The sequence below is a fragment of the Rhinatrema bivittatum genome, chromosome 12, assembly GCF_901001135.1.
Source record: "Rhinatrema bivittatum chromosome 12, aRhiBiv1.1, whole genome shotgun sequence".
NCBI classification, from domain to species: domain Eukaryota; kingdom Metazoa; phylum Chordata; class Amphibia; order Gymnophiona; family Rhinatrematidae; genus Rhinatrema; species Rhinatrema bivittatum.
The window spans coordinates 24,065,205-24,084,217 of NC_042626.1; positions in this window are offsets into that span (position 1 = coordinate 24,065,205).

Here is a 19,013-nt window from a genome sequence, read left to right on the forward strand (position 1 = left end):
GGACCGGGAGAGAACAAACAGAGCTGCGGTCCCCCCTTCCATCCATTTGGTTATATCTCTCATTCCTGGTCTGGTGTTAGTCGCTTGCCAACCAATCGGCTCTTGAATCAGTTGCCAAATAGTGAGACAAACACACTGCCAGCCAGTGTCAGAGGCACACACACACACTCTTGCTCTGAAACGAAGATACCTACACATTCTGTTGCTCTCAGTATGTGGGTGTGTCTGTGTAAGAGAGAGTGTGTGTCTGTGTTAGAAAGACTTACACACACCCACACACACACACCCACACACACACACTCTCTTGCTCTGAAACAAAGATACCTACACATTCTGTTGCTCTCAGTATGTGGGTGTGTCTGTGTAAGAGAGAGAGTGTGTCTGTGTTAGAAAGACTTACACACACCCACACACACACACACACACACACACACACACACTCTCTTGCTCTGAAACAAAGATACCTACACATTCTGTTGCTCTCAGTATGTGGGTGTGTCTGTGTCTGTGCAAGAGAGAGTGTCTGTCTGTGTTAGAAAGACTTACACACACCCACACACTCTGACAGAAAGTATAAGTGTGGATGAGGAGAGCCACTGACCCAAAGCAGCACAGCTCTAGATGGACTCCTGCTTTCCCACGTGGAGCCAGTGCAGCCAGGGCTGGTGTAAAAGTATTAAGCACCATAGATGGACTTTACAGCCTTACACCGCCTCCAGCCCCATCCACAATTAATATTTATGCATTTATAAATAATTGTACATGAAGGACAGCCTTCAGAGGTAAAAATATCACAAAGTGTATATATTTACATGTGCTGATGTAGTGGCAACCAGAAAACCCTGCCAAAAAAAAAAAAAGGCATCAAACCCTTATTTCTCCTCAATAAACTAAAAAGCCATGGGATAGGAAGTGCTGCCTTGATGTGGATTGATAACTGGTTAAAAGACAGGAATCAGAGTAGGACTAGCTGGTCAGTTTTCCCAGTGGAGAAAGGTGAATCTTGGAGCGCCCAAAGATCTGTCCTGGGACCAGTGCTGTTCAACGTCTTCATTTAATGATCTAGAAAGGGGAGCGATGAGGGAAGTGAACACATTTGCAGATTACACACAAATATTCAGGATAATTAAAACACAGGCAGATTGTAAGGAACTACAGAAGGACTTTGGCGAGACTGGAGAGCTGGGCATCTAAATGGCTGATGAAATTTAATATGGACAAATGCAAAGCAATACCCATAGGGAACAATAATCCTAATGTTACACACACAATGATGGATTCCGCATTACGAAAAAAGGTCAAGGAGTCACTGTTTGGCCAGTACATTGAAATCCTCAGCTCAGAGTGTGATGGTAGTCAGAAAACAAAGAGAATGCTAGGAATAATTAAAAAAAAAGGAATGGAAAATAAAGCCGAGAACATCATAATGCCTCTGTATAGATCACCGAGGTGGCTGCATCTTGAGTGTGCAGTTCTGGTCACCACATCTCAAAAAGGTTTTAGTAGAGTTAGAAAAGGTATAGAGAAGAGCGACAAAAATAGTTAAGGGGTTGGAACAGCTCACTCATGGAGAAAGGCTAAACAGGTTAGGGCTCTTCAGCTTGGAGAATCCTTTTTCCAATTTGTTTTAAATCTGCTGCCTGTTAGTTTCAGTGAGTAGCCCCTAGTCCTAGTGTTATCTGAAAAGGTAAAATCTGTTCCTTATTCACCTGTTCTACTCCACTCACAATTTTGTAGGCCTCAATCATATCCTGCCTCAATGGTCTCTTTTTTTTCACTCAAAGCACAATCAAGTTATGGTATTCCCTGTCTGGGAATGGGATCAAGACAGCTAGCAAAACTGAATTAAAAAAAAAAAGAGCTTGGACAAGTTCATGGAAGTCCATAATTATTAACCAGGTGACTCAGGGAGACCTATCACTTGTCACAGGGAGACAGCAGCAAGAAACTGAATCTACTTTTAGAGACTGGCCACTGTTGGAGACAAGATACTGGGCTTGATGGACCTTAGGTCTGCGCCAGCATGGTACTTCTTATGTTCTTATGGCATTAAGCTATTGTAACACGTGTTGGGTGTGAGTTCGGATCTCAGAAAGTAAACAATTACAAAACAGTAAATCTCCACACCAAAACAGCACTAACTGCCAGCACGCAAAGAGTTACAAGCCTACTTATAAAAAGGCAACACAGTAAATATTATTACACCAGACTCAAAAACACCAATACACCTTCTACTGGGAAAAGAAAACAAGTCAGGCTGTTATAGATCCCTAAACAGAAATACATGCTAGCAGAATACTTTACCTCTTTTACAAGTGCAGAATACAGACCCTCAAACACAGAATAAAAAGACCATAAGGTAGAAACAGAAACATGCAAACAAAAACTAAATTTGAAACCGCAACAATTCAGTGCAACAGTGGAAAAACAGAATCACCATCTTTCCTCATAAAATATCAAACAATAAAATAAAAAAATATAAAACTTCAACCATAATAGTAAAACCATACTAAAAAAAAAAAAAAAAGAATAAATATTTCAAAATAGCTGACAAATAGAACATCCAATAATTGGGAACCAGTAAAATATTTTAAAACAGCAGACAAATTTAATAACATCTAATAATATAACCCAATAAGGATTAAAAATCTCATACTCTTTATAGCTGGGAACTTTTGATTCCTATCACCCTGAGATTGTCGTGGATCAGGCAGGCATAGGGGTGCACACAAACTCTTCTCTCTCTTCTATACTCACACACTCTCTAACACACATGTTCATTCTCATACATACTCTACCTTATGCACCCTCACAAACACGTTCTCTCACGCATGCTCACTGACTCACATGCGCTTGTACACATGCTCAGAGACTCACGCGCACACTTACATGTGCTCTCTGACTCACACACGCTCAATCACATGTACTCTCACATATGCCCACTGACACACATGAGCTCAAACATGCTCAGAATTCATGCCAGCACAAATAGGTACTCAGTGACTCACTCTCACTCTGCCACTGAATAAGTTAAAAAAATGTTTTATTTACTTTTACATTAGTGGTCAGGGGGTATATTCAGGCAAGGCCCCAAAAGAATAGGGTCTGGGTGGGCGCCTGTTGCTGATCCAGTAGGTAGTGATGATCCCTAACTGTAGGTTTTGGGGTTTTGTTTGTAGCTTCGTGCCTGGGAGCAGCGGGAAGTGCTCGGCCTGTGGAGAAGGTAGCCCCGGGCGGTTTGTAGGTTCCTGTCTCTGGCAGAGACCAGGCAAGGCAGAGCAAAGCAGGTGTGAGGAAGGCAGCGAGAGTTATTCCTGTTACCGTGGTGATGGTAGAGGAGGAAAGGAGAGTAGAGAGAGCAGGCCCATGGAGCCGCCTTGTTTGAAGCTAGCTAGAGACTGCATTACTCCTCTTGTTGTTACCTTTCATTGATTCAAATTTGCAATTACTTCCTCTGACTGTGTATGTAACCCTACCCCGTCTTTCTCTCTCGGTGATAACTTTACAATTTGCCTAACCAGGCGCTATTTTCGCTATATTTATAGCAATTTGATGAATCTAGGTAGGGGTAAGTTAGGGACCTGAATGAGTAAAGTCAATCTATTAATCCCACGGTGTCCATGGAAGGTGTGAAACCTGAATGAGAAAACAAACAAGTTGCAGGTGACACAAAAATATTCAGGGTAATTAAAACACAGGCAGATTGTGCGCCACTACAGAAGGACCTTGGAAGACTGGAGAACTGGGCATCTAAATGACAAAAGAAATTTAAATGCGGACAATTGCAAAGTGATGCACATAGGGAAAAACAATTGCAATTTTAATGATTCCAGATTTGTGCCCACAAAGGGTCATTTGAGTGCATAACTCTTCTCTTCCTGCTCCTACCAGGCTACTATCTCCTTCCTCCCCCTGATTTGTGCTACAAATTGCCAATGCTGCTACAATTATGGAAATACTTTCTGGTGAACTTCCTGCCCCAGGGACTGTAAACAGCAAATGGAACATCAGCATTATCCAAGTCCCCGGGATCCTGACTAGAGATAGCCAGGAATGCACCTGTCAGTGCAGCCTCGGGCAGGCTTCTACTCTGCTCGCTCTGATTCTGGGAGGTGATGCAGCCTCAGGAGGAAGGGAGTCTGATCCTTGCACTGTACATACAGATAAGATTGCAATTTCACTTGCAGATCCACTGCAAAAGCAAGGCGAAAGCAGAACCATAAGGTCTCAAGTCACGCGTCCTCTCACTGCCTCTCCAACAATCTTCCTCCCCGTGGGCTTGGTTTTCCCTCTCCTGCCTCGTGGCCTGTGTGCACAAAACATGATTTGTTCTTGGTGTTTTGTGTGCATAAATCATGAGTCCAAAAGACTCTTTTTTCCCCCATTCGAGTTAAAATGTGCATGCAGTCTATGCAAAGGGCTGAGCGCACATTTTGAGGCCGATGCAATGAAGTGCATAGGTTAACGCGCATCCAAAACCCCCGGTGCAATAAGGGAATCAGTACCCCCAAAACACGCGTCCAAACAAAGGGGTTGCTAATAACGCACTTCACATGTAAATGCCGTACAGATGAGGCTATTAACTATTACCCCGTGATGCAAAAAAATCGCCATGCACCCAAGGCGAGCACTTTATAACCCGTAAAATGTTGCGCCTGCCCCGGAGCTGGCATAAAGCCTTGCCACGTGTCAAAGGGTCTATTTAAAAGCAAAAAAAAAATACTGCTTTTCTGTGGTTCCTCCTATCTGAAATCATCGTGATACAAGTAGGAGGAACCACAGAAAGTGGAATCCTGAAAAAATAACATGGCTTAACGGAAAAAGAAATTTGCTGGGAGCACAGTATACGCGCTACAGGCCATATATATTGTGCTGGTAAATTCACTGCCACGGGATAAAATGGATGCTCGTAAACTGAGCGTCCGTTTTGTTAACCTGCACACAGTCATGTCTCCTGGGTAGCCGAAGCCAAGGACGCACTAAGGATCCACAATTTATGCCTAGTGTGACCATTTTAGCGCAGCAGCTCATTTACATATTGCATCGTGCACCCAGGAGAGGTGGATGTGCACGGGTTAAAAAATGGGTGCCCAGTTTGGATGCACGGTTTTTTCACACGCACTTTATTGCATCGGCCTCTTTAACTTGGGTTTGTGCGCTTTTTTATTCCCGATGCATTTGCTTACTGCATTATGAGTTGTTTAAAAAAAACTTGTGACCTGGATTGGAAACAGGATCCTGGGGTCTGATGGATGGTTGGTCTGTCCCAGTATGGCAGTTCTTATGTCAACCGTGCGCTTAATTTCTGCGCACAGTTTTACCCTGCTTCTTCTTATGTTGGGCCCTCCATTGCTGCCTGAGAGTCACCCGTTCTGTGGCTACGTGGAAAAGCCCCATTTCAGACTCCCTCAGCAAGGCTCTCGGCGAGAAGCCGCATTCTCTTTGTCACAGTTATTGCAGCATTTTCCAATTATTGGTTTAAAATACAGTTGCTGCTCCAACTGGTGGCTCATTAGCAGATGCCACTGGGAGTGTCTTCTCATTTACAATAATCAGCGGCTGGAGAAGCTCCCATCTTCCGGAAAACAACGTTAATTTACTTGTAAGCCAGAGCCACCAAATGTAAAATAATCAACCAGGTATGCAAGGATGACTCTCTTTGTCTGCTAATAGCCACTCAAAGTGCTTTTCAGCTCATTTTCTAATCGCTGCTGCCAGTGTAAAACACACCTTCCCGTCTCGGTTTTTAATTAAACTCCCCCCTTTTCTGGATGCACTAAAGACTCCAGGTGCATCAAGCATGAGAACAAGCAGCAGGTCAGTGTAAGGCTGAATTTCTCAGATCAAAGGGCTCCCAAGTTAAATCACAGAACGTCCGCCGATAATTCAAGATCCCAGGCCAGCCTACAGACAGAGGCAACCATCTAGCAACAGGAGGCAAAAGGTAAATCAGTTACTTTATGCTGGAAACTCCATGGTGGCGACTGCGAACGGTTACTGAGATATTCTTTATGATTTCTGAACTAAATAGGCTCTTGAGCTGCCATGGTTGATAATCAGGAAGTCCCAACTCTGAGTCTGAAATATTTTTAGCAACTATATATGTGAAGATGATGCAGGAGTGCAGGCTCCCCGAAGGCTGCGGGCAACAGAGAAATGGATCTACTCAGATCGGTTGGGTACTTCCTAATGACTTGGACTGGCCACTGTCGGAGGTAGGATGCTGGATTTGATGGACTCTGGGTCTGACCCAGCATGGCACATCTCATGTTCCTAATTCTGGTCCTCCATGGAGGGTAGGGTAAGACAAGGAATCACTTTGAAACAGGATGGGTATCATACAGCTACTCTATAAACCAAGTGTGCCCAATCAGAGCCAGTCAGATTCCACTTTATAAGGCAGGGGTAGGGATAGCTACAATAATTACACATGAGGTGTATTTGCATGCACTGCCTCAATGGTATGCAAATATACCTAATACATATGTACCAGGCTCCTATGCATAATCTCTTTGATTTTGCAAAGTGCCCCGTCTCGTAACTAGCTATATCTGGGCACACTGAGATTGTTTCACTGAGGAAGAGTCTGCTGCGATCTTGCAGGCTGCCAGAGAAATAACAAAAGGAGTATAAGGATGCAGGTTTGTGCCACTCCACCAGACCAATGCACTGACGGAAACAAAGCCAGAGGTGTTCACTTGATCATGACAGTCACAGGGCACAAAACTCAGTATCCCCATGAGACACAGAGGAAATGGAAGATACTCCCCTACTACAGGACCTGCCTTGCTTTCTTTTCTCCTAATCTATAGCAAGCCAGCGGTAGGGGAGGCCTGGTGCCTTTGCCAAGCCTTTTTAGAAAGTGCTGATGTCTTGGAACATGCGCTGCAAACTTAATAGCCATGCAGAGTGTGCACTGCACTTATGCAGAGGCTGCCATCTAAGCCTTGCAAACATTAAGTCCAGAGCTTGTGCATCTCAATGATTGTGACCTCTCTGATTATATCAAAATGACCCTGTCCTGTGTCCTCCCACCCAGCATCCCCCCCCCCCCCCCACTCTCTCTCATCTCCACCCTCTGCCCAGCACCAGCATTTCCTTGCTCACTTTACTGCTTCCCTACCTTCTCCACCTGCCTCTGGCCAGCACCAGTAACCCCCTGACCTGCTCTTTCTTACTCCCCCATGCCCACTACTCTCTCTCCTCCCTTACTCTCTGCCCAGCACCAGTATCTCCCCACCCCTTCTCTTTCCTCCCTGCCTCCACTTCCACCATCTCCCCGTTCTCTGCCCAGCACCGGTACTGCTCCCCACCCCCACCCCAGACCCCCTTCCCTCTCCCCCCAACCTTTGTCCTGCAACAAACTTTCCCTCCATCCCAGTAGGCTGATCCTCGCAGAAAGAAGAGGGTTTGCTTATGCTTATGTTTATTTGTTCTTATATTCCACAAAATCTAATACAAATTTAGTATGGATAACAGCAGAAACATTCACAATCATTGTCGACAAACAGAATGCAACATACGTTCATCTGAAAATCTTTGTAAAATAAACAAAACAAAAGATGCATAATCATTCAAAAGCTGAAGGTGATGCCTTCATCTTTTTCCTAAAACTAAGTTAGTTGGTTATACATTTTATTTATTTAAAATCACACGCCGCTTGGTTTCCTTTCCTTTTAAAAACAAAAAAATAAACAAAATTGTGTTTATTTAAAAAAAAAAAAAAAAAAATTCCTCCCTCAACCTGTTAGAGGAGCCCTTAGGTGCTTCAGGGGCGGGAGCGGATCCCCAGTTACTCCTGCCCTACTGATTCAACCTTAGAAGATGGCACCGATTGACATGAGGTGGGCATCATTAGAGATAATTGCTGGCTCAGCCGATGCCAGTTTGTGGTAAGGCAATTATCCAACGATGGCGCCGGTCTCTTGTCGACCCTTTGCCATCTTCCACAATTACATTGGTGGAGCAGGAGCAACTAGGGAGGTCGGGGCGCTCCTGCCCCTGAAGAGTCTTTAAAGTCTACGGTTGGGGGGGGGGGGAGAAGGTTGTGAGCCAGAGGAGATCTGAGGAGGGTTTTTCTTGTGCGTGTGCAGGGGAAGACAACCAGACCTGACTTTTTTTTTTTTTTTAATTTCCTTTGTTGTTTATTTTTTGTTTTTAAAATGACCCTTGTTTTTGATTAGGTTTTTTTTTGTTTCTTTTATTCATTTCATCTCATTTGTTTCAAACAAACAAAAAAAAAAACCCAAGATAAAAAAACAAGATAAACTTATCTGGCTAACTTTGGAGGCATATTCAATAGTGCAGCTGCAATACTGCGCTACTGAATATAGCCAGCTATATTAAAATTAACCGGCTAACTATAGTCAGCTAATTTTAGGACTGCTCTTTGACCCAACCAGACTTAGCCAGCCGGTTAACTCAACTCCTCCCAGTTACATCCCGGGACCTCCCTAACTTAACCAGCTACATTCTAGCCAGTTACCTTATTAGCTGGCTAGACTTTAGCCAGATAAGAATCCAAATATTCATTTAGACAGCTAACTTCTCAATTAGCCAACTCAATGCTTTTGCATATGGACTTCTAAAAGTTAACAATGGACTAAATTCCTCTTGCTTGCCCTTCGGAAACTTGATAGCTCCCAAAAGGAAGTGATGAAATAGGGACATGTAACTTTTGGCAGTTTGGACCTTACTGACAGGCCGATACAGTACAGCGCACTGTTAGCCCAGGTTTGGACGCGCGTTTTCGACGCTGGCGTTAATTTCTGCCGGCGCTGGGAAAGTGTACAGAAAAGCAGAAAAAAAAAACTGCTTTTCTATACACCCTCCGACTTAATATATAGCGATATTAAGTCGGAGGCCCCAAAAGTAAAAAAAAAAATTAAAAATTTAAAAAAATTAGAAATCGGCCCGCGGCCCATGGGTCGGAAGACAGACGCTCAATTATGCCGGCGTCCGTTTTCCGAACCCGTGGCTGTCAGCGGGTTTGAGAACTGACCCTGGTAAAATTGAGCGTCGGCTGTCAAACTCGCTGACAGCCGCCGCTCCTGTCAAAAAGGAGGCGCTAGGGACACGCTAGTGTCCCCAGCACCTCCTTTTACCGCGGGCCCTAATTTGCATAGGCCACCCTCCTGAATCGCGCGCCCAGGAGAGTTTCCTGTGCGTGTGCCGGGAGAGCGGGCGCTCGCCGGCTCTCCCGCACGTTTTTCTGTATCGGCCTGTGAGTTATTGGAGAGATCACTGGAAGAGGCGGCTCACAGGCAGTGCTGCTGGCTACTTTTTGCTTGGAGCCAGATAGAAAATGGATACTGAGTCTCTTCTTCTGTCATAAGAATTCTCTCTTTGTGGCTCAAAAAATATGGCTATTTCCTGATCTATGTAAAAATAAATCATTAAATACATTTCGAAATAAGCATAGGCTTTTTTTTTTGCAAATGCATCAAGAGGCAGAACTTTTCTCTTTAGTTAAATCTTCTTCTAATAAATATTTTTGAATCCGAGCAAGTAAGTACGCTTCTTACTTCTAGAACTTTGTGGTGGTAGGAAGGGACAGTGTTTCCCAAGAATGAACATTTTATTGCAGAGGTTGTGTAATAATTTATTTGTGTGTTAAAATTGAATTTTTTTCTCTTTACTGTGGACTGTATTTGAAGAAACCTTATCCATAATTCCCTTTACTATTTGCTTCCTTTTTGGGTTTTTTTGGAATTAGTTATGTGGAATGACTTTGGAAGCTCAATGGCATAGTGTGACCAGGTGCTTCCAGCTCTTTCCTGGGCTTTGCCTGATAACAAAGTATGTGTTCCTTCATTAAGCCCTCACCTCGCAGTGTGCGAGACCCCTGATGTGTTTTATGTAAGCCCTTTAGATGTCCCTTAGTTAAGGGCCTGATTTTAAAAAGCATTTACATGCTTAAAACTGGGTGTTTCATGAGTAAAGTGCATCTACATGTGTAAGTGGGCTTTTGAAAGCTGCTACAATATGGGCCAGATTTTTAATATTACGTGCGGGGGGTACATTTGTGCGCACTACCCGGCGCACACAAATGTGAAGGAGTTCAATTTTATGGACGACCGATGCATGAGACAACTGAGACAACTGAAAATCTTTAATTAACCACGCCAGCAGTGAAACGCACAGCCATATTGAATGTACTAACATTTGAAACGCAATGGCATGCATTACGTAGTTACGTACTGACATTCAGTGGAACGCACTTCCATTTTGAAATAACAATTTGTATTGTATTAATACGGTTATCGCTATGAAATGTCTAACACGTCAATTAAATGACGAAACAATAAGTCTGATTATAAGCTACACCTACTTGAAAACCACGCTAGAAAATGCTTGTTCAGCAGTTTGTAGAACGCATGTGTAAAAGATAAGAAATGTAGAATGTATAAGAGCCAGCTCCTGAAGGGGCGTGGCATGCAGTTGTACTAAGCCTTTGTCTTAGCTGCATCTTGCTGGCAATAAAAGTCTATCTTTACGAATCAGTTGTCTGGGCCTCCTTTCTGACTTTTAGAGACGGTTACAAATGTACACCCAATTTTATAGCATGCGCGAGCTGCCGCATGCATGTTATAAAATCCGGGGTCAGCACGCACAAGGGGGTGCACACTTGTGCAGCTTGCGTGCGCTGAGCCCTAGGGGAGGCCCAATGGCGTTCCCCGTTCCCTCCAAGACCACTGTGTTGGGGCACTCGGCCACACCTCCGGACTGCCCCCGGACCACCACCACGCCCCCGGACCGCCCTGGATCGCGGCCCTGCCCTCAAACCACCTCTTTTTCGAAGCCCTGGGACATACGCTCGACCCGGAGCTTGCATGCGCCGCCGAGCCTATGCAAAATAGGCTCAGTGTGCGCAGAGGTAGGTTTTCGGGGGTTACAAGCGTATCTTACATGCATAACCCTTTGAAAATCTACTCCTATATGCCCTTGGATTGTCCATATGATATTCACTGTGCAAGTGCACTTTACATGTGTAAATGGCTTTTTAAAATTGCTATGATAGTAATTAAATTTACAGGTATAACTTCTTTTAAAATTACCTCCTTAGTGTTCTTTTCTTTTCTGTTATACTTATGATACTTTCAAATATATTATCAAGAAATAAACTTGAAAAAGAAAAAAGTACATGTTATCCACATAACAATAATTACTGCAAGAATAAAATACAGAAAATAAAGGATCAAATCAAGGAAATCGTCCTATGTGGAAACAAAATGCTTATTATTTTAGGTATTTTTAGAGTCCTAACAGAAACAGTGCATATTTTGATGATAGGAGGAGGAGTGGGTACTAGTTTGACATATTTTATGACTGTTTTATGAAAATGTATTAGTTATTTTAGGAGGGTTATAAGTTTAGGCTTTTTTAGAATTTATTTTATTTATTTATTTATTTATTTATTTAAAATTTTTATATACCGAAGTTCTTGTAGGGACTACAAATCACTCCGGTTGTTGAATTTTATTGAACATTGTTTTAATGTATATTATTTATTGCTGTAAACCATTGTGATGGTTCCTGAATGATGGTATATAAAATCCATTAAATAAATAAATAAACAATGTAAACAGGGGCCTTTAGGAGACCACCTTTCAATCCCAAGGCTCTTCTAATGGACACAAAATGAGGAAAAAAATACAAATAGAGTCACGTATGATTTATTATGCAAATTTATCACGTTCATTGCTCATTTTGTGTGGCTGGTCAGATAACCCTAAAAAAAATTTAACCCCATCTAAGATTTATATCACCTGAACTTCAGCTGTTTTAGAAGTCATTATCAATTAAAGTGCTAGCAGGGCGTAGCACTTCCTGTTTTCTGTTGAGATCTTCCTGGTTGGAGCTACTATGGTGATGGTTTTATATGTCATTGTGGGTACCTGGCTCATGAGTGTCTGGTGTCTGGTGCTAGACATCTCTCATTGGTTGGTAAGTTCATAGACACCTATTTGATTGGCATTTTATGGTCAGGCCTTCCAGATATGTGATTACATATGACTGAGTTGCTAACATATCCTGATTGGGTCTGTGAATTAGGGAGATGCCCCGTAAAATCTGTGGCTCATTTTCAATTGGCAAGAGTTCATTCGGGTCAGATTGGATAGTAGGGCAGTTCAGTATCAGATCATACCTGGTCATCTTGGCCTGCTTCCATGGTACTTTTCTTTGCTCTGCATCTGCTGCTGGTTGTCCATTTATCTTCCTGTACTGTGTTGACCTCTGTGTACCAAAGGTTCAGCTTCTGAGTGCCTCATGCTAGTAACTCACATCCTGCTTTTTTTTTTGGCATGATATTTAAAGCAACTAAATTAAGACCTCTCTCACTGCTCATGTTTTCTCCCTCTCCTACTGGGTATTTCTGTGATTTGTAACTTCTGCTAAGTCAGGAAACTGCTACTAGCTAGAGATAAACAAAGGAAATAAAACTGTCTTTTGTGTTTTAAATCCTGTATAAAAAATGGCTAACATATCTAAGACTGGCTGCTATTGACAATTACCACTGAGACTACAATAAGGAGGAACCAAGCATACAGAAAGTAAAAGTAGAAGAGAACAGAATCCCCTTCTTTACAGGAAGTATTATAGAAATGTAAAGATTGGTCTTGAGTTCTAAACAGATAGCACTAATGGCCATCTATATCCCATGGTTATTCGGAAGCCAAATTGAATACCAGCGCATCTGGTTGGGCTCTCTGCTGTAAAATACTCTGTAGCCAATTTGTCTCTCAGAAAATATATTTATCATTTGCAGATGTTACCTCATACCTACTGGGAAAGTGACGCATAAAGGTGGCTCTAATAGAGACAACATCCTGCCTGAAACCCAGAAACAATTTCCAGTGCTATTGTATAATTTTGCAAAAAAATCAGGAAATATGGCTATTTCATGCCTAAGAAACCTTAAGATGGAAAACCAAAAATTCTTAAAGTCCATTTCCTATTAGGTTCAAGGGCAAACAAGAAGGGTGGTCCTGATGATATTTTCAGATTGAGAGTCTTGGAGGAACTCAATCAGATTCAAACCATATTCTGCTACCTCAGTACTGAGCAATCATCCTTCAGTGCTGTTATTTTAATAGCGTCTTCCAAGAGGTATTTAGGTGTGTGCCACAGGCATTTTGTTTGTTTTGTTTATTTAAAATGAATAATCAAAACAAATAAAAATGTTAAAAAGGAAAAAAAATATTAAAAGGAAGAACAAAAAACAAAGACAAAAATTGTTGGATCTCATCAGAGAAAAAAACCCCAACTGTCCTAGGTCTCCCCTCTGATCCCTCCCCCCCCCCCACCCAATCCTCTTACCACATTTTTCTTTTGTTTCATGGGGCAGGAACAATCTCCAGTTGCTCCTGTCCCTGCCGGCGGGAGCCTTAGAAATGCTGCCGACAGGCCGAATATAGCACTGTTGCTAATTTCTTCTGTGTCTGGGCCTGTCCAGTGCCTGATGGCACCATTTCTAAATGTATCTCTAGTGCGGCAAGAGCAGCATGAAGGAAAATAAAAGATACAGTAAGAGGATTTGGGGGAGGTGGGGGGGGGGGGGGGTCAGAGAGGAGGCCCAGGAAGACATTATTCTGCTATCAGCAGCAATTTTAAAACAAAGCAAATAAAATCAAAATTACATTTGGCTTGGTTTTTTGTTTCAATTTGAACAAGGGAATTTTTTTGTGTATATCCTGCACATTCCTAGTAGATGAAACACGCTGTGTGTGTGTGTGTGTGTGTGTGTGTGTGTGTGTGTGTGTGCAGAGGCACTGGGGATAGACTTCACTGGCGTTTTCAGAATCTCAAGAGGGAATGACGAGCATCTCCCCAGGAGTCACCAGTGGAGATTTTGGAAAGTTAAGAAACCAGAGAAGCAATATTCTGGACTGAGAACCAGTGTCTCTATTTTATGATGGATCTGAATTTTGTCTTTTATCAGGGCTGAATCACTGGCTTGCAAATCTTTGACTTGTTGGTCAATATGTTCTAGTTTGGCTCTATTCTTCTCCACCACTGGGGCCTGAGAATTCAATTGGGCTTGCATCTCATTTGCTACTGTCAATACTCAGTCTGTCTTTTTTGTTAGGGCTTCGTCCATAATTGCAATAACAGTCCATAGGGGTGCAAGAGTCACCCTGGGGAGGGATGGGAAGTGGACTGGACACAATTGTCTTAAGTTCTTTTAGTGTTGTTCTAGAAATGCTGCTCTTTTTCCCCTCTTCCCTTGGCGTTCTTGCTTTCAGAATCTCTCACTCGTTTCAGCAGTCATCATCTCTGGAGTCTTGGGCAGAACTCTTCCTACCACAGAGTAGAATTTGGCATCTACAGAGAACTTCTCCTCATTTTCTGACATAGGAAGAGGCTCCAATGCTTTCCATCATGGTTACTGCTCTCGATTCCTCTGTGAAAGACCCACCTCCCATCTGGAAGAACACGTGTGCTCGAGCTTAGCATGATCTCCAACTTGCTGAGGGCAGCTGCTCCATCACCAAGCCCTACACTCCCTGATGAATCATCTTGAGGCTGGGAAGCTACAAAGCCATCAAGAGTAGCCTGAACAAGATGAAATACTAATAAAGCCTCCGCGGTGGGGTGGGATGGGATGAAGATGGGTAAAAGAAATGGGAAGCCAAAATTTTACCATGTTACCAAAATTACCATGATCAGGACAGCAGATTGCAGAGTCAGCATTCCTCAGTGACTCAGAGCATATTCCTTGCACACCCAATCAGAAACCATCTTGGATCCTTCCTAGATGAGTTTAGTTTTCTGTGAAGAGTCTGCAGGAGGAAGCTGAAGGAGAAACACCTTACTGGGTAGGCTCCCAAATTTTATGGACAAACCCAGAGAATGTCTTCCCCTTGCTTGGGAACAACTGCTGGTGATGATTGAAAACTCTGAATAAAATCAGTGGTGCGCACGCACTGAACAGAGTTCAGGAGTATTGGCTCCAGTTAGCTCAGAGAGGGTGTGACCATCAGCCCCCACTGCTATATTATCCTAGTTAGCCCTCTGGAGCTTGGACAGCAATATTGTATTAGCTTCCACGGTACATCTCAGCTGGGTGGCACGGTAATGATGGGGCGAGAGAGCAGGGGAAGAGGACGCGGGGTGATGACGTCAGGGCGCCATTTAAAAGGGCTGAGCCAACGACCGACCACCCTTTTTGATTGAGCCAGCACTTGCCCACCTGGTAAGCATTTCACGATATCGGGATAGCATCTTGGTTTGTTCTTGATGGCATTACGAGTATTGGTCATCAAATAGAGTGCGGCCCCCCCTTGCTTGGGGCTAAGGTGGGGGATCCGTTAAATTGCCACTTTGCTTGGTTCACGGAGGGTGGCAGGGGATAGCCCGGTTGACTATTTGTGGGTCAGTTCGGGTATGGGTTGTTTTAAAGCTGATATCTGCTGCTCAATAAAGCTATAGCCTTTTCACCCACCTAACGCTCATGGTTTAATTGTGTGGGTTGCAGAGGTTTATGCTACGTTATATGTATGGGGGAGGGGGAGCGCAGTCAAGGCTGCGACATTGTCGCAGCTACTAAAGCTAATAAACTGATCTTGCGGAATCACTACTAATGTTGCTGTCTGATCTTTTTGGTTATGAGACACTTCCACCAGAGAGCTAAGAGACCAATAGCCTTCTCTCTGGTTAATGCCTGAGCCTTACAGTGCAATCTTGCCCATCCCCAGAGAGTTCTAGTCAGTTCATCAGAGACTACTTCTTGAACCCAGCAACCCAGGCGGTTGTTTCAAGTTTTCTTAAATTGTGTTGTAAAAATTCATAAATACATTAAAAGAAAAACAAGTCTGAGTTTCTTGGGTTAAGTGACTCAATTGCTTCACATAACTATTTTTGAATAAGAGAAATGGTTATCTGTTTCACAAATAATATTGTAAAAAGCAGGAAAATACATTTTTTTTTTTAAAATATTCTGCCTTTCATGATTGGTCGATCACTTCAAAGCAGATTACATTCAGATACCTCAGGTAATTCCCTATGCCCAGAGAGTTTTCAATCTAAAGGCCAGATTTACTAAAAGTTTCTCCCATTAAGTGTCTATGGGGAGCAAGTTTGTACCGAGGCAATGGAGAGTGAAGTGACTTGCCCAGAGGTCACATGGAGCATCAGCACGATTTGATCCCTGGCTTTTCTGGCTTGCAGCCCGCTGCTCCAAGCATTGGGCTACTCATTCAATAGTCAGAGTGCTTGCTGAGATACTGTGTTTTTCCAGAACTCTCCATTGCTACCTTTCAGATCAGTTGATATTTTCTGAAATCACTTGTATTTGGAAAACTGATATATATTTCTAATCTAGAAATGCTTTCAAGCCAAATTCAGGAGAGAGCAAACATGGCTGACAGAATCTCGGTATGAGCCAAGATGTTTTCAAAAGTCACCAACCCAACTACAAAATCCAGAGCAGCTCTGTTGACCATAATATACCCTTTGCTTCAATTGCTCTTGAACCAGAGCCCGTTTGTTTTACAAAGCTTCACAAGGGCATTGAGAACTGCAGGAAATGTAAACAGCTGTGATCGGCAAGCTGCATGCTGGCAGGCCCGACTTGTATTAATCAATCTTTTCTTTCAGTTTTTCATTCCCTAGGCTTTCATTTTTCCTGTTTGTCCAGAAATAGTTTGTGTGCAAGTGAGGTCGGCAAGAAGACACACAGTTTTTCTAGTAAAGAAAATGAATGGTTTGCTCTTTTTACTTAATTCCAGCTATCTACGATAAATCAGTTTCGGACAATGTACACAAAAGCAACTGGTGCTATATGTCGGATTAACATTGGCTCCCCTTTTAAATGGCCACTCATTACTGAGGCACCGTCATAGCTCTGAGAGATGCATTTTGCAACGTCAACATTGCACCGACTGACGGTTTCATAAATTGACTTTGTTTTGCATCTAGCTGATCAAGCTGAACAAACACATGTATGCTACAGGAAGAAGTGTAAGGCACAATTCCTGATGAGTCCCTCTTTTACTTACAGCTTTTATTTCATCCACAATCAAGAAAAAAAGAATCCCGTATCCTTCACTTCCACACTTGGCTTTCCTCTGGTTCATGCTTGCAAGGAAAGAGAGGGGGCGATTTTGAAAACTTTGCAAAGTCCGTGGGTATTTTTCCACCCGGAATTTGTACTGGTTTTCTAGGGTAAAATATGCATGTTTTCCCTTTGAAAATTGCCTAGAGAAAAAGGTGCTCTCAGGAATTTGCACCTCCCTTTTCTGCAGATACTATTTTGCTAAATACACACACAGGCCAATTTTAAAACGAGCACGCAGGCACCCACGCATGTGCACATCAGCGAGCGAGCAGGGATATGCTGGAATTTTAAATCACTCGCGTATTTGTGCACATGTGGTTTAAAATACACTTACAGCACGCAAGTATGCTCCTAATTTTAAGAGGTTACTCGAGCAAACCTACTTTGCGTATCTTCCATAGGAGTTTGCCAGCTTTAATGCATGTATGTAAGCAGATTTTTAAACCTGCTCACGGACGCCAGCAAAATTGAGCGTCCGGTTTTCGGCCCGACAGCCGCGGGCCGAATTCAAATTTTTTTTTTTACTTTTTCTAATCTTCGGGATCTCCGACTTAATATCGCTATGATATTCGCTGCACATTCGCTATGATAATTGCTGCACATTTTACTTTCTGTATCCCGCGCGCATACCTAATAGGGCCATCAACATGCATTTGCATGTTGAGGATGCTATTAGGTGCCGCGGGTTGGACGCGCGTTTTCCTCTCCTTACTGAATAAGGGGTAAGGGAAAACGCGCGTCCAATAGCAGGCTAACAGTGCGCTCCGTCGGAGCGCACTGTACTATATCGGCCTGAATGTGTTATGGACTTTTCCTCCAGGAACTTGTGCAAACTTCTTTTAAATCCCGCTGTGCTGCTCGCCTTGACCACGTCCTGTGGCAACAGATTCCACAGCGCGAGAGTGCGCCTAGCGAAAAAGTGCTTTCCACTATTTGTTTTGAATCTGCTGCTGGGTGGTTTCATGGCGTGTTCTCATGTTTTAGTATTATGTGAAAGTGACATTTTTGCAGGACACATGAGCAGTGGCGAGAGTGGGATTGGAACCCGGATCTCCACATTCTCAGCTCAGTGGTTTAACTGTTATGAATCACTGTCAGTAACTGAATTGAAAAACTCTCCAAAACAAGGAAACAGAGAAAGATGGAACTCAGGTTCTGATATTAACAATACCACTTTATAAAGGACAGTTTTTTTTGTTTTTTTTTTTTATTTCAGTAGCACGTTTGACTCTTTACCAAAGGCATGCTTACATTAAAGGCACCAAGCCTGGCTCCTTCCCTAACCTCAGTAGATTGAGTCCCTTCTGCCTATTGTCCTAAACAGAGAGATGAGGTGACCTGGGGCAGGATGGGGCATGGCCCTGTTGATGGTATCCCTGTAGTAAGGAAAACAACGAAGTCTTTTTCAAAACTTTTATTGATGGAGACGTGAAAAACTGCCCGACTCTGGCCGAGTTTCACCACATGAAGTGGCTGCCTCAAGGGCTCTTTTGGCGTCAACCGTATTGAAAGACAATTGATTCAATTCGTCTATTCAAGCCTTGAATAGATGGAAGTGGAGACGATGTTCCCTGAATACATCTAAACGTATATGGCACCATTGACGAATTGAATCAATTGTCTTTCAATACGGTTGACGCCAAAAGAGCCCCTGAGGCAGCCACGTCATGTGGCGAAACTCGGCCAGAGTCGGGCAGTTTTTCACGTCTCCATCAATAAAAGTTTTGAAAAAGACTTCGTTGTGGCATCCCATTTCGTTGTTTTGCTTCTGCACTACTGGATCGCCTACCTTGCTGTTTTTTGGGTCCATCCCTGTAGTAAGGGGCTCGTGAAGTTCTATTCTACTCCACTTTTCCCTCTGCCCACACATTATAAACCCGTGCACACCATTCGGCTCCAGTTTCAGCTGCGGCATCCCCAGTTGGCTCCGGGAAATCCTGATCTGCAAGGCAAC